Raw genomic sequence first — 15836 nt, forward strand, 5'->3', positions numbered from 1 at the left:
GGTGACCGTAATATATTTAATACCAGTTCATACATAAATCAGCTGGATTGTTCACTCTCATTGGTAGTCACTTCTGTTGTTCACCTGAAAGATGAGAAAAGTTTATCATCATGTCCTGTTACCAGCAGTTATGCCTTTACACCATTCACATTATTCCCTTTCTGCGATCTCCACTCACCAAAGTGCTTCCAGCCTTGAGGGAGCTCACCTACATTAGGCCCACTGTCTTTATCAAAACCAGACACACAAGTGGTTTGGTCCAAACAGCAACACAAAAGAATCATTTCACTGCTTACATTACAAAGTTTATATTTCCCTTCATGGAACAGCAAAGTCTTTTACCATCAGCCGAGCTTTGCGTTGGGTTCTGTTAAGAAAAACCCTTCAAGGATTTGCTGAGTGAGAGCATGAAAAAATAAACTCATGCTGTCTTCTTTAGGAAAGGCAAACAAATCTAACAATGGGCAAATTTTCCAAGTCGGATCACACAGGAGATCGCACTGATGTACTCACCGTTACAGCTGATGACCATTTTAAGGGCTTCGCCTCTCTTCGATATATCCAAGAGTAAAAAAAGAATCTCAATAAGGCTTACCTATGAAGAAGAAGAAAAACAACAGCCACGTGCCTCGTTATTGGACTTTTAAATTGTATGAAAGCATAATAGGTATACTTAAAATAGTTTAAATCATGTAAACCTAAGGTTTAAACTCTTATATGGAGGCACTGTTAGCAGCCATAGTCACCCCTCCTTAGCATTTTTCACACCAACCCCAGAGTGGGGCGTAGTTCAATCGTTTGCTGTCTGGAGTCTCCCCCTTTAGCGTCTCGATAACCACGGCTCAGGCAGTTTCGACAGTTACAAAAACCTTCACACATACACAACTTACAAAAAGCTCAAAAAGAGCTTTGCCACCTTTGGGGAAATGCCCACTTGGGCCTGAACTCAACAGTAGGGGGTCAAAATTCTTGAGCAGAGCGAGACCCTTCTCAAATTTTCACCTGTGTTTTTTCTTCTAGGCCCCATTTGCAACCAATATAGATTTCTCATTAACACTAAAATAGCACCGGCTTTTCTTCTGAAACTAAAGGAATTTCATTTTCCCAAGAGGAAGAAAAAGAAATAACACTGACACACAATCCTTCAGTTCCCTCGTTTCTCCTCTCCAGGTCTGTCAGGAGATGGGTAGGATGTCTTTCTGCTCAGTGCCAGGGGCTCTGACAATGATATGGTTCAGGTCAGAGAAGCTGTGAAAAAGAAAAATCACGTACAACCAGATAGAGGCCAAGAAGGGAAAACCATAAAATGGGAAAACAAATATGGATAAACTAGGAAAGACCAGAAATATCAAATAGACTGTTGTGATACAGGAGCCTGGAGGGGCCTGATGAATGCAGGGCGTGGCTGACGGGACCGTGTGTTGAGTTTTACGCTGCCGTATTTCGACTGAAAAGTAACAGACATGAATTCCTTGTTGCAACAGACCATCAAAGTTTTATAAGTATTAGTCCATGAATTTCACTGAGCTGTGCACATTTTCTGGGGTTGGACAGCAGAAGCGTGCGACTGTTTGCGCAGTCAGCTTTTAAAGACAGCGATTTTACAACATCCCTAAAAGAGTTAATGAGTTATTTACCCTAGCTGGCCTCCATAACTATGCTGCACTACTAATGATAGATTTTAGAGTCTGTGCAGCTAGAAGTAGCTTTAAATGACTCATATAGTGGAACAATAACGGCAATCAATGGCCCTCCTGACCTTACGTATGACTCCAACTCTCACATGAACTGTCTGAATGAGGCTTTTTCCACTGTTTTATACGCACATGGATGAATGAAGAAAAGAAAAAATGAATGACACTATTGAACATTTATTAAAAGTGCCACTTTTTTTCTGTCGCAGACGCACGTGGATCGGGTAGGCACTAGGACCTGCTGTGAGCCAAGCAGGGAGGAGAAGCTTTGGGACTAAACTTTTAGAGCAGTCCATTTCCCAAAGAGTGTGGGAGGGAGACAGACAGAAGTGGATGGCCCAAGACCTGGATTCACAGCTTTAAAAGTAGGAGCGGGATTTTGAGTTTGGGACAATTCTTCCCCAGGCCTGGAGAGAGTGAGGTGGAATATAGCAGACTTTCTGTGGAAGTTTTTACTCAGTGGGGAGAAAGAAAAAGGAGCATTAAAGGGTGGTGAGTCCTACCTTACTTTTTTTTTTTTTGCTTTGTTTTTCTTTTTATTAAACACTAAATATGTGGGACGTGTATCCACACATGGCACAGAAGCAGAGTCTATAACAGAAACTCTGAGAGCATGTTGTTAAATGTAAGTCGAGCCTCTAAATTGAGATTGAGAACAGCAGCAGCCACTTTTCTATAGAGAGGGGGGATTTCAGCTGCAACATACATGAGGCACTATTAAAAGTTTACCGAGATAATGTTGCTGATGATTGCATTTCTGCGTCATTTTAATGTTGTGAGCCGGGTACAGAGGTTTTTCAGGTATTTGCAGATGCAAAGATCAAACGGAGGAGGACGGGGTGTAGAAAGAAGGAGAGAATAGAGGTGAGGAGTAGAAAAAAAGGGGGTTCTTCAAACTTCAATGGGAACCCGTTTACTGTTCAGAAAACTCCTGGGACATCAGGTTACCTTTTCTTTTTCTCCCTCTCTTTCTCTCCCCCTCTTTTTTCTATCTGTCGTTCTCTCCACTCATGTTACACAATTCTCAAAAGACTTGCAGATTCTGATGAGCTCCAGTGTCCGATATGAAGCATGTCGAGGGTATCCTCACACCTGGGTGGGGCTTGTTGTTTATAAGGTGTGCTACTAATCATTTTTAAACTCTTTAAACTAAATTTTTTAAATTGTGCTGTGTGTGCGTGCATGTGTGTGTGTATGCAAGCAAGTGTGGGTGCTAAACACAGACCTCACGCCTGCCACTCCTACGAGGGAATTCCTTTCGGGGTTTGACAGGAGAGGAATGTCACAGTGAGCCAATGATTCCACAAACAAACATGAAACAAATCAACAGTGTCACTAAAGGCTTCACCTTTGTCACATACGTGTGGCTCTCTGTGAAAAACATACTTTCATTTGTTCTAATATAATGTGCCGAGGATGCTGTTTGGTTGTGGTCCATAAAATGACCAAATCTCAACATTGATATATCAATATAGATGTGATATAGATATCAATATAGATATCATATAGATAGGTGTCGTGTTTCGTCACCCACCAACTTACCTGTATTATCTGCTTCAGCAGCAGTGTGCTGTGTTTATGCACCTTTGTGTTAGATAAGAAAAGAAAAACAGCTGAGGTTACTGCAGATTGGAAAGAGTAAAGAAGTAAAGTTTCTTTAAAAACAGTAAAGTTATAAGTAAATGGAGGGGATGTGATTGGCTTCATCGCCTCTCTGTTGGCCCTCTGTTGGCAAAGTGCTGCAGCAACCTGACTATATATCCTACATGCTCTTCTTTATGGTTAACGCAGGAGGAGTCAGCCAAGGTTTAGTTAAAATGAATGTTTTGTAAGTTAAAAATAAAAATAAGATGGGCCGTATTCAAACTTCAGGTCTAAAATGTGTTTTCTCAAGCAAACAGGTTCTTTTTCTGAAAGGGAAATCACAGTAACTGTTATTACTGATTATATCTAGTGTGCCTTGTTGACTTAGCTGCCTGTCTGCCATCTACGTAGACCGACCTGGACACTTGCTAAATTTGTAAAAGTCCAATTTATGACATATCTCTCTTTTTTGCTTTTACCTTTTTTTTCTCTAATAATTAGAAAACAAAAGGTTTTCCTGTGTGTAACTTTGTTTCCAATGGAAACACAAATGGTTTTACCCTGTAAATCTTTCAAACCAAGCAATGCATCCAATGCCAATGCTAAAAACAACTTAAGCCATATGAACTAGCGTTCGTATATATGTATGGAGGGCAGATGGACAGTGCTGTTTTCCCCCGCAGACAAAGATGTCTGTGATTATTCATGACCCTCTCAGGTTTCCCTTTGAAGCTGAGTTACAGCTTTCCCTATGTTAGCACCAGTGTGTGCAGTTGTGTATGTGTGCATTAGTGTGTGTGTGTGTGGGAGAGCGTAATAGAGTAACTCTTCACAAACGAACAAGTATTAAACTACTTAAACAGTGAAGAGGAACATATTCATGTAAAGCAAAGAATGGCCATAAGGAAACATACCAGAGTGTTTTTATGTCACAGCTTTTTACCCAGAAAACAAAATAACCGTATTGACCTTTTTAAAGTTACAGACCAGCGTAATACATTTATCCCTTCTTGTTCTACATGCTGTATTTTTATCATGTTGTCAGTTTAAGACTCACACCACCGACAGCTTGTTGCTCTGCTTGCTATGTGGACAAGTGACATAATCTGAATCTGCAGTCACTCGGATTTTGACAAGAACAGGATCCACCCCTGAAACACATAAAGGAGGGAATGATGTGGGCTGTCTAGACTGAATGGTTGTATAGGACACCTGGGCAAGGGAGAGGCTGTGACAGCACACCTGTACTGGCAGTTTAACCTTTACTCTTTAACCCGAGGCCAGCGACAAACAGCTCTTAAAGTGACTCTGGGTTTGCAAACACCATAAAATAAACATATTTTAGTTTCAATGAACAATGAAAATTTGTCTTTATTATCTCTTTCATGGACAACTTTAGTTAAAATATCAGTTGCACTTTGATTCTTAATGTGACTAAACTGTGTGCCAAGCATTAGGATTATTCATGCAGTAATCTGCAGGCTAATATAGGATGGGAGTCATGTGACGTAATTTAGGGGACGTTTTAAAACCCGCAGCTTCATGCTACTCCAGTAAAAATACCAGATTACACTCAAGTACTACTTGCAGTACTAGAAAAAACGGCACGGTGCCAGTTGGCAACAGAATAATTAAAGGTTTCTTCACACTGAATGATAATGTCTTATCAGACATCAGACCACAAAAGCTGGAGGCAGAATAATCACAATCCTTAATAATCCTCAGTGGTTAATTGCCCAATTAGTGACAGGTAGAGATTTTCAAACACCTGCTTTTACACCTGCCCACAAGCGTTATCTGCACACCTGATCAGCCTCTGAAATGCTTTGCAAGACTTTTCCATGCTTCACGATTCTTCATGCATCCTTTAGAGTAACACTTTTCGTAGCATTACACAATAAAAGCTGCCAAAAACAATTTTAAACTTGGACCAAGAAATCAATTTGCTTACCTAAAGCAGTAATATTGTGCGTATTCTAAATCCTTATGTGCTACAGTGTGGTCAAAATATATCATTGGTGATGTGAAGATGGGATTTCTCGATATAAAGGGTTATTTGATTATTTTACCATTATTTTATTTAATTTAGTAAACTAGCAGTTTTAAGGTGTAGGTTTTGTTAAAACTGTTTAAGTCAAACTTTGACTTTAAAAAATTAATCTAATAACTAAAATTTATTAGGTGAAGGAATCTCGTTTCTTTCTCTATGAGTAATGGTTATGCTCGATAAAGCAGAAGGAAGCATCCCTCTTTCTCGATAATTCATGGGTCAGAATGTAAACCCAGGGCGCTGGTTATCTGTTGGGTCAATACACAGAGTCGGGTGAGAACATCTGGCGTAAAGTAAACTAGTTGAAGGGTCTGTCTGAAATCAGTGGGAAAGGTAAAAGGTCAGAGTTGGAGCTCGAGGTTATACCTCTGTGCTTGTGTAGGAAAAGCGGGATCTGGAGGCCACTGCAGGTCAGAATCCCGAAGGAGCTCTGAGCAGAACAGACAAAAAATATATATGTAAAATATGGGAAATGTAACATCAGCTTTCTGCTGTAATTCTTGTTGACATCTCTTTTACAAACATCTTCTCACAATGTTTGGAAGGAGACGTATTCAACAGAAATCTCAGCTAACATTGTTTGACATTTGTAACTTACTGGATTTGAACAGGGCTCTTGTCAAACGTGCAGGATTCTTTATATGGACCTGGTTTTCTGCCCCTTTGCGCTGCACACAAACACGCTTCTGTGATCGATGAAAACTGAATCCAGTTGCAATTCTGTGTTGGAGATCTGATTTTGACAGGTGCTGCATCAAAGGGTTATGTCTGTGTGCTCTGCATTTTTTTCCTGATCTTATTTCTATACGTGTGAATGTGTGCATAGTACTATATATGCCAACAAAAAATACATCTAAATGTACTGACATGCCTGCTCATTCCACATAAATGCCTCTGTGACTTTTAGCTATGGCTCACTCTGGTTTCATGCATGTGCACGCAGCACAAACACAGTAGCTGACATCGGCAGATTACGCCGGCCTTTCTTACAGCTATAATAACAGTGTTGTGGTCTTAATCTGTTGACTTTGTGCTTGTCTGATGTTGTGAATTGTTTCACTGCAACTCCTCGTTAGATGTGTGTGTACATTTGGATTAGCGTGATGACACTGTCTCACTCTCACTTTCCTTTGCCTTTAACCCAATTGGTAGTTTAACTATAGCTTGTCTGGACATGAAACTTGCTCTTGTTGCCATCAACAGAACAAAATACTTGGTCTCCTCAAATATTTAGATTCAGTACAAAAGCCTCATGAAAATAGCCTGAAATGTCCTTTTTTTTGTAACAATGTCCTTTTTTTGTAACAATGTTCCTTTTTTTGTAACAATGTTCCTTTTTTTTGTAACAATGTTTTTTAACCTACACAAACATCTCTTCTTATAAATTTTAAAGATATACAATTTTCTCACCTGGCTATCAGAAGCTATCACAGAGTGTAATAGTAACTAATACCAAGCCCAGCAGTGGGAGAATGGGGTTTGTCAATGAGTATTCACAAAGCGCATGTGTGTACATGTGTATGTATACATGTTTGTGTTGGATACCCTTCAAACACATAGACACGCCTTAGCCCCAAGGGTACAAGCGAAGCCTCTCATTATGCACTCATTTTGATTCTGCCGATTTCAGAATGCACAGAATGCATGAGGATGAGCCACTGGCTAGTCGTAACAGATTAGCCTCCTGCACAGCCAGCAGGAGTTAACAAGGTGTTGTTCTACATATAGTTGTTCCAGCCAGACAGGATCCTGCAAAATACCAATACATCAAGGACTTTACAAGCAATTTTCTCTCCTCCAAACTATCCATTTTGTCTGTCATCGAGTTTTGTTGCAGTTAAAACTCACGGATTAATGGTGAGTCCTCAGGACTTTTGGGGAGTATGACGCTGCAGGCAGCAATTTCTCTCTGCTAGATTCTCTTTTAAGCCTTGTATTAAGCTCCATAGTAAATATTCATTTATCTAAACTCCTGTTCCAAGTCACTTACATGCAAAAAAAACATACACGTACACACACATAGAGCTGTGCTGGAAAGTAGCCACTTACTCTTTCACCAGAGCTCTGCTCACACAGTGAACATGGCATGCTGCTAACAGACAGAGGATGGGCCTGGGAGGTCCCATGCAGACAGGTGTTAGACATCAGCCAGAGGGGAAAAGAGTGGGAGGGTCAGGAAAGGAGGGAGATATGAAAAGGGAGATAGGGAGAGTGAGAGACATAGAAGCAGAGAGAGAGAGTGATGACAGAACGATGTGGAGACCACACAGAATAGAAAATGGTTCGGTCAAATCTTTAGTAAGAGGTGTCAGAGTACAATCAAACAAACACCGGGAGGGACAAGAACAAGACTCTTTGTACAATCTTGAGCAGATTCAGTGCACTTCTGACAAGCCTGTCTATAAGAGTGCAACAACATGGACTGCAGTAATCAGATTTGTTTGGTTAACTAGAAACGAAGCTGGGTATCCTGGCTTTCATAAAGCTGGTAAAGTTCAGCCTCAAATTTGACTTTTTTTTGATGCATTAACAATATACAGCACTTATGCCTCCTTCAGACATCCACTATCAGTCTGACTTAATGTGAAAGTATCTGTTTCATGTATGATTGTGCATCATAAACACGTTTAAAAGTTGCAACCTTACTAGATAAGAATAAGAAACATTAGAAACATCCACAGATTCCTTTTAAAACCGGCCCAGTCTGAGTGCCTGCCATTACAGCAGACAGGAATGTGCTTTTTAACAATTTTAGCATTTTAGCACAAACACTAGAGCACACATGGATGCTAGTTCTCATGCTTCCAAAAATCACCTAGTTTCCCTAATTGCCCCACAATGTTACATAAATCACAGACTGAGATGTTAATACGATTATTAAAGATTGAATCAGGAACTAACAGCACTGTGTTTTTCATTTCAGGCAGTGAGTGAACTTTTATGAGCTGCTGTTCACTGGCTGTCTGTTCCACTGGACCAGGCGTACAGCAGTTATCGGTTAAGAATAAAACCATAGCTCCCAAATTTAAAAAAAAACAACCTAATGCATATTTACCAAACCCAGAGTGAGCGCTGCTTTCAAAATAGTGGGGCCAGTTTTTTCCTTATTATTACATTATTGCTGTCTTTTGAGGTGAGTTGGGTTGTGAACTTTCTGCCATTATAACCACAAAGTTTTTTATTAAGAGTCACCAGTCAACAACCCTCTGGCAACTTCTTGAGAATAACCTGTATTTCTTGACTGTTTGGCGTGTGGTTGCTGGGGGTTGCTGGGTGAAATTAGTCTCAAAGAGAGTGTTTTTGACTGCTTTGCTAACAGTTCACATGGAGGTTTTTGTTCCATATACCACTTTGGGAACAATTTCACCTGCAGACTACAAGCAACCTCCCACAAACGCTCTCCAGTGAGTCAGAAAATATACATTTAGGTGTATATGGGGCTTAGCAGCTGATTTCACAGTGACAGGAACCATTCACAAATGATGAGGGAATTTCCCTAGCAACTGGTGGTTGCCAAGCACTTGCCAACCAGTCTCTAGGCCTGTGTGACTGGGACCTAAATTGTTTCAATGTTGCCTTTTTATTAAAATCTATAAAATATAACATTAGGGTAATTAATATAGCTTATTAGCCTTATCTGTAACAGTCCTTACAAACTGGTAGAACTAAAGATGGTTAAAAAGTAAAAAGAACATTTATTTTCTCTAATCAAATTAGACAGATTCATCTGTTCATATGTTCTCTAATTACATTAAATCAATCACCTGTGAACCCCACAGAGGCAGGACTGTGAGTGCAGAATATTCCATTGGTTGTGAATGTAGCTTTGCATTCAGCATTGCTCTGGGTAAAGATTGCTGCCAATGCCAATTGTGTTATTTTCAGTTTGATAGTTACAATCTCTAGTGGATAATATTATTACAATGTAGTTCATCCTCCTGCTTCTACTGTGGCTAAACAACTTACTCAATAAATCAACATTAGGATAAACTGTTTGAAATAAAGATGGCGCCCACTGCAGCTAGACACCCTCCATGCATGTGAATCTTTTTTGCATATTTTGCTTCTTTAGCGTCATGGAGCAATATTGGTTAACACTTCGCCCTAGACCCCAAAAACAAAAGCAATTAATCAGTTAAATCTAAAAAGTATTATGAGAAAGAAGAGGAAGGTAAAACTATTCAGCCAGCCTTTCAGACTGTTTCCTCTGTATTTGTTGACTATGTTTTAAAATTAATTTGAAGTCATTTGAAGCTTCATGAAGGGATGTAACCAGAACTACTTTCCATGTATTAAAGTTTCTGTCAAACGTGAGAACTAGTTATGTTTCCTGTGGCGTATATGCTACCATTACCAAATTCAATTAAGAATATTTAGAGAAAATCTTGCGTGCATATCTTAATGTTTGACTTACGTGACCACGCCCGTGCTCATGGCGACAGACAGACCGCAACATAAACGGTGCGTAATGGAAAGTTTTAGTCTCTTAGCACATCTGTCTATTTACGCCCATGTTTCACTTTACGTTACACTGAAATTTACCTGGATGACTCACTCGGGGGTTGCTCAGCTGCTGATTTGTTTACAATACCATGAGGTGGCAAAATTACACACAGATACTGCTGTTAAAAATACTCTGCTAAAGGTATAAGCACTAACATTCAACTTCTTTACTCAAGTAGAAGTGTTAAAGTACAGGCTCTGGAGTGTAATCAAGCTCTGGAGGACATTGCTACCAGCTCACTGAATCTAATGTCATAATAGTATCATACAAAAATAATATTAATATAAAGGAATACACAATTTATTTAAACTTAAATACCAATTCTAATGAATATACTCACCTTGAACATAATGTTATGAAGGACACAAGTAAAGACAATCAAAGGAAATCTAATAAATGACTCTATGGATGATTTTACTTCTTCACCTAAAACAAAAAGTAAGTATAGCCAGGGGTTAAAGTGGGAGGTGATGTTGGTTGAAGTGGTAGAGCATGGGAAAATGAAAAACTTACACATTTTGTGTACATTTTGTGAGCAGCTGACCTGTGCTGGTGTTTTACGTTGTGATCGGCCAAATGAATTATTAAGATATTAGCAGATCTTATAAGAGCTACCGTCGCTGATTCTCCAGCTTTGACAGCATCGATCGAGTATAAAGGCAGAATTCAGTGAGTTAATCTAATCAAAAACATCACCTTAAATTTAATTTGATTTGTGCTACCTTGATGTAACATAACACTGTCCATGAACATCACAGCTGCTCCGCAGCAATATTTATGCAGCGCATTTTGTTATTTCCCACCTCTGACATCACAACACATCATAGTCGTCATAACCAGTGCCTTGAAATTTTTTTCCCCTTCTTGATTTCTTACTCTTTTTCATATTTGTCACATTTAAATGTTTCAATTCATCAACAGTAAAGATAAATGATGATTTCATTTATTGAAGGAAAAACAGCTACACCTACATGGCCCCATGTGAAAACATAATTGCCCCATAAAGCTAATAACTAGTTGTGCCACCCTTGGCAGCAAGAACAGCATTTAAGCATATGTGATAACTGGCTTTTACATCACGGTGGAGGAATTTTGGCCCACTTCTGTGCACAGTTGTTTTAATTCCATCACATTAGAGGGTTTTCAACTATACAGACGTGAATTTACTGGTGTGTTTCGAATCATTATCCTGCAGCATAAGAATAGAATAGAATAGAATAGAATTCAACTTTATTGCCATTGCACAATAAGCAAAGTGCACTTAAACTTTAGGGCATGAACTGATGGATGTTCTCCTTCAAGATTTACTGGAAGAGTTCATGGTTCCATCATTAATGGTCATTCAGGTCTACACCACCATGTCTGACGGTGTATGATGTTCTTTTTATGAAATGCTGCGTTAGTTTCACACCAGACCGAAATAGTGAGAAAAGTTCAAATTTTGAGTTTGCAGGTCCACAGAAAAGACGGACCTCCAAATATTTTTCTTTGTTCTTCTTATTCATAAATCATTAACACTAACTGTGAGTGCTGTTCACCACTGTTCCACATTTTCTCCAATTATAGATAATGGCGCTCACCGCGTTTCACTGGAGTGCCAAAGCCTTCGAAATGACTTTGTAACCTTTTCTCAGCTGCTCTTGAGTTTCTTTAGATCTTTGGATTTTAGTCTAGTTAACTCAAATATAGTGAACACATATGTAACAAAGCAAAAATCAGAAAAGGGACAAATACATCTTCACAACGGTGCATGTGTTTGTATTGATATTACAAATATTCATATTGGAAGATGGATCAAGTCAGAGAATTTTTTAATCCTAAACCACTGTTTGCCATTTTGATTAGATAATACACGTTCCCCAACATGACTAGTAACAACATGATGAAACTCTGCATGGACAACATGAATGGTGTTTAAGTTTTACTCTAACACAAGCCTGAAACCGCTGGTTTCTGTTAAAGCTGTTGAGAGAAGAGACAAAGTGATGAAACTCCAAGTTCTCCTTTCTTTTGAATGCTTTGTAACTCCCCATTGCCTTTACTTCCTCCCTCTGACCCCGTCCTTGAACTCTTCTTTGTCTCAGTGTCTGTTCCACTATAAACTTGTCCTTCCTTACTTTGCTTCTCACATGCTCCTTTATGTGTGTAATTCTCTAGATATCTTATTGCCCATATGCATCCCGCCCTCCAATATTGCTGCCTCTCCCTATCCCTTGATGTATCTGATTCCTTCCTCTCCATCCTCCTGTCTTCATCGCTGTCCGTGGCCAGACAGGCATTCTTGCCTCTGGCCCTCCTCACGTCTCTGTGCTGCTGTGGGATTTTTAGATGCTCACCAGGAAGGGGGAGTTATTACCAGAGCCGAGCCAAAAGATTAAACACTTGTCACGAGAAGATTGTTGAATGTCAAGGTCATAAAAACGAGGGTTCTGGAAAACATGTTAATCATTGTGTTCATCCTGACTTCAAGGCTTGGAGGATCAGCCTCCCACGTCCACTGGTCCAGTGCAGAGAGAGGGTGGGTTGATTGGGGATGGGCCCATTATGTGGAGAGAAAGGCTTTCACTAACAAAACTGTGATGCTCTGACATCTGACAACTGTGAGGTTTTGAGCGACTTCCAAAAAACTGTCATGTCTTGAACTCGGCTGGAATCGAACAACCTAAATTTTTAGTAAGATGATAGAATGAAGAAGTTGAGCAGTTTGGTCAGAAACAAACTTATAAAACTTGCTTTATACATCTCAGCGACAGCTGAGAGAGTGCGTGAGCCAAGATTTTAAATCTTATTGAACACATTCAAAGCTGTCTGGTACTTTTTATTGTGAGTTATTGTGAATTGTAATAAATAATACAATACAGTGATTCTCAGCGGCTGTGGTCTGAGAACACTTCGGCTTCATATTTTGCTCTCAGAAGAAGGTCCAGCAGAGTTTGGCGATTGCACATTAAGTTGACTCTAGCAATAAAAAACAACACAAACAAACACAACAGGGGAAGAGACAGACAGCAAGCCACACACACTGGCGCCACTGTGACTTAAGTGTTCGCTTAAGTGAAGATGATCATATATTACTAATTGCTAAATGAACTTAAGTGACGAGGCCACTCTCCCTCCCATCGATCACTGGTCCGTGCCCATATACGCCATCATCCATTTGATGAAACCACTTCCACTCTTTTTAGTTCGTCCCAGTAATCACTTCATGTTTCTCAGGGGTTTTTTCACTGTGTGCTGGTCCCCGTGATCGGCCATCAGCTCAAAGACCTCCTGGCAAACTTCTCGTTTCGGGCTGCTCCCTCTGAATACTACCATCAGCCACTAAACACAAAAACATCTGCATCTCATGACGTCTGGTGATGTCATATTTTCATATGAACTCAGCTTACAGGAGCAGGTACTGAAAAAGTTTCACCTAATGGAAACCGAGTGGAGTCGAGCCAGCCTAGAAGGTGGAGGAGGGCTGTTGGTGTTCTTGCTCTGTATCAGAGGCGAATCACTCATGTTGTTCTTTAATAAACAGTTTTGTTGCATCGCTGACATTAATCTGATATTTTCATTGACAGTGGAATAAATTTGTTTCATTTTGAAGCTTCGATTTGCTACGTTTGCTTCCAAATTACTGCTGAATGAAAGTATTGTTTATATTTTAGGTTCCTGTCACGAACACCACAATGATTCAGTCTTTCTATTATGATGAATCAGTGTTCGACTTACTGTAAGACATCATGTGACAACAGTGGAACGGTTGACGTCGCACTGCAGCCACGTCTTTGCTTTGTCTCAGGTTTACCCGTAAATAAAACATGACTGTGGAACAAATGTTGTCAAGAGATGAAATTGAATGTGCGGCTGCACGAAGTTTCGGCAACAAAGACTTTCAGGTCCAACAGTATGAGGCCTGGGATTCTGAACTGTTGTTCAGTATTGTGGTCGCCCTTAAACTCCCCGGTTTGTAACAATGTAACAATGCTTTGTTACATTGTGGAAAGCTGTGACTTAAAGTCAACATAAGTATGTTATTGCGTCTATATTCTGTCAGCTTTTATTTGTATGTATTCGTATTTGTATCCTCTTGACACAACACTTTGACATCTACTTCTCTTGAGTAGTTTAATAAAAGTGTAAAAGTGAAGCCATATGCGAACACAAAGCCCAGTTATTCCAGTTCCAAGAAAAGTTCATTCCACAGGAAATGCTAATAGAAATCCAGTTGTCCTTGTGTTTGGTGAATATAAAAAAGTCAATCACTTGAAGGCTTCTGAAGCAGAAGCCAATATATATATTATTTTATCCCATAACGAAACATTTATGTACGCTCTGACTTCGGTGAAAGTTGGAAAGAAGAAAGACGCTCTCCAGTCTGTGGGTTTTATCAGAAAATGGTTGCGTAATTTTCCCCAAAGACGAGGAGATAATGGTCTGATCCTGTGCTTTGCACCTGCAAAGATGCTCTACAGTGCTCAGATCTGCTTGCTGTTAGGCACAGAAACAGCCATGTACTCAGGAAGTGACCTCTGGATTTTAACTGTGAGAGCAAAGATGAACATTAGGTCAAATTCCAGCAGCAAAAAAAATAAAAAATGGAGAGACAGATAAATGAGAGACAGACGGAGAGAAACAGAAACCCAGAAAGCACGAAACAGCAGGATGAAGATGCTGGCTCGTTGCCAGTTTGTTCCCTTTAGTTTCAACGCCATGGCTCCTCTTCCCTGATATTCTCAAGATGCCCTCGGCAGACATACAGAAGCTTTTATTTCACAACAGCTGATGGCAAAAACAGCTGTGCAAAATAGAGCACATTCATAAAGAATCATTTAGGTGCTGTCCTGTGGATGGTTACTTATCAATTACCATTCCCTACTGCATAACGCCGATGTCATTTACAGTCCTCTAACACTGCAGGCAAATGTAACTGAAATGTTTGCAGAAAGCCCAAAGCTGTGGTTTATTTAAGATGTTTTTGAACTCCGGAGCCAAATGTTCAGCTGGTGTGATTGCCAGCATGCCTCTCTACGGCTGCCAGGACCATTTAACTGAACGCTCAGGCTTTTGATAGCTGCTCATTTGCAGAGAAATACATTTTAAAGTTGTATTTGCTGCTACCTGTGCATAGTTAAATCCTTATATTTTATTGTTGGACATATTAAACCGATCGAGTGAATTCAAGTTCATGTCGAGACCTCATACTTTGTTTTTCCACGCTGTAGCATTTGCCAGCTCCACATTTTGTACACCAAACGTTATTTTGTTCTCCATATCTCGCATCATTTGTCATCCCTGTGACGAGTAAAGTACTTTAGCAGGTTATGTGCGCCTGCAAGTTTGACACTACCTGTCTCGTTCTCTCAGTGTCCTGTGGCTAAAGCAGCAAAGTTTGGTGTTTGAAGTTTGTCTGATTTACAGCAGGTGCTGTTGTTGTCCATGTAAATGTCTTTTTAACATAAAGACCAGAGAGGAGCAAAGGTGCAGAACAGCACGCCACACAGGCTTAAAAAATGGCAACATCATAGTAAATATAATCTAATATAGTTTTGTTTTTGTTTCTGTTGGTGGTGGCGGTTAAAATATATATTTTTAAGTTAAACAATTAAATTCACTTGAGAAAAATGCCCCTAAAAATGGATTGAAATTTAGAAACCTTGATGGCTCTAAGGTTAAATGGCTTTATGCAGACAATTTGAATTACAAATTGGCAAAACGAATGCTTAGTTAAGACAACTTATAAGGTAAATAATAATAATTAAGAAGGTCTAAACTGGAGGACTGACGGTGCCAAAGAAAGCAGCAGTTTGGACTTGATAAAGTGAGGAACAGCAGCGAGGATCACATCTGGATCAAGAATCACCAGATACAACCTGACAAACCAGGAGAGTGACAGAAAAAAGTGTGACAAACTGGGAACAAGTAATAAACAATTAATAAATAAGATAATATGGTTACACTGGTAACCATATTACCATTTTAGCATTAAAAGTTTTAATGCTAAAACTTTTAGCATGAT

At 39.6% G+C, this 15836-nt stretch overlaps 1 protein-coding gene across 1 annotated transcript in view; it reads left to right on the forward strand.

The window, feature by feature from the left end:
* ngfa (nerve growth factor a (beta polypeptide)) overlaps positions 1 to 15836 on the forward strand; it is a 20709-nt gene continuing 4873 nt past the window's right edge. Inside the window, exon 1 of the mRNA XM_085145798.1 lies at positions 1 to 2186. The gene's annotated coding sequence lies outside the window, so the exon portion shown is untranslated. The remainder of the gene's footprint in view (positions 2187 to 15836) is intronic.

Source organism: Neolamprologus multifasciatus, chromosome 20, assembly GCF_963576455.1.
Source record: "Neolamprologus multifasciatus chromosome 20, fNeoMul1.2, whole genome shotgun sequence".
NCBI classification, from domain to species: domain Eukaryota; kingdom Metazoa; phylum Chordata; class Actinopteri; order Cichliformes; family Cichlidae; genus Neolamprologus; species Neolamprologus multifasciatus.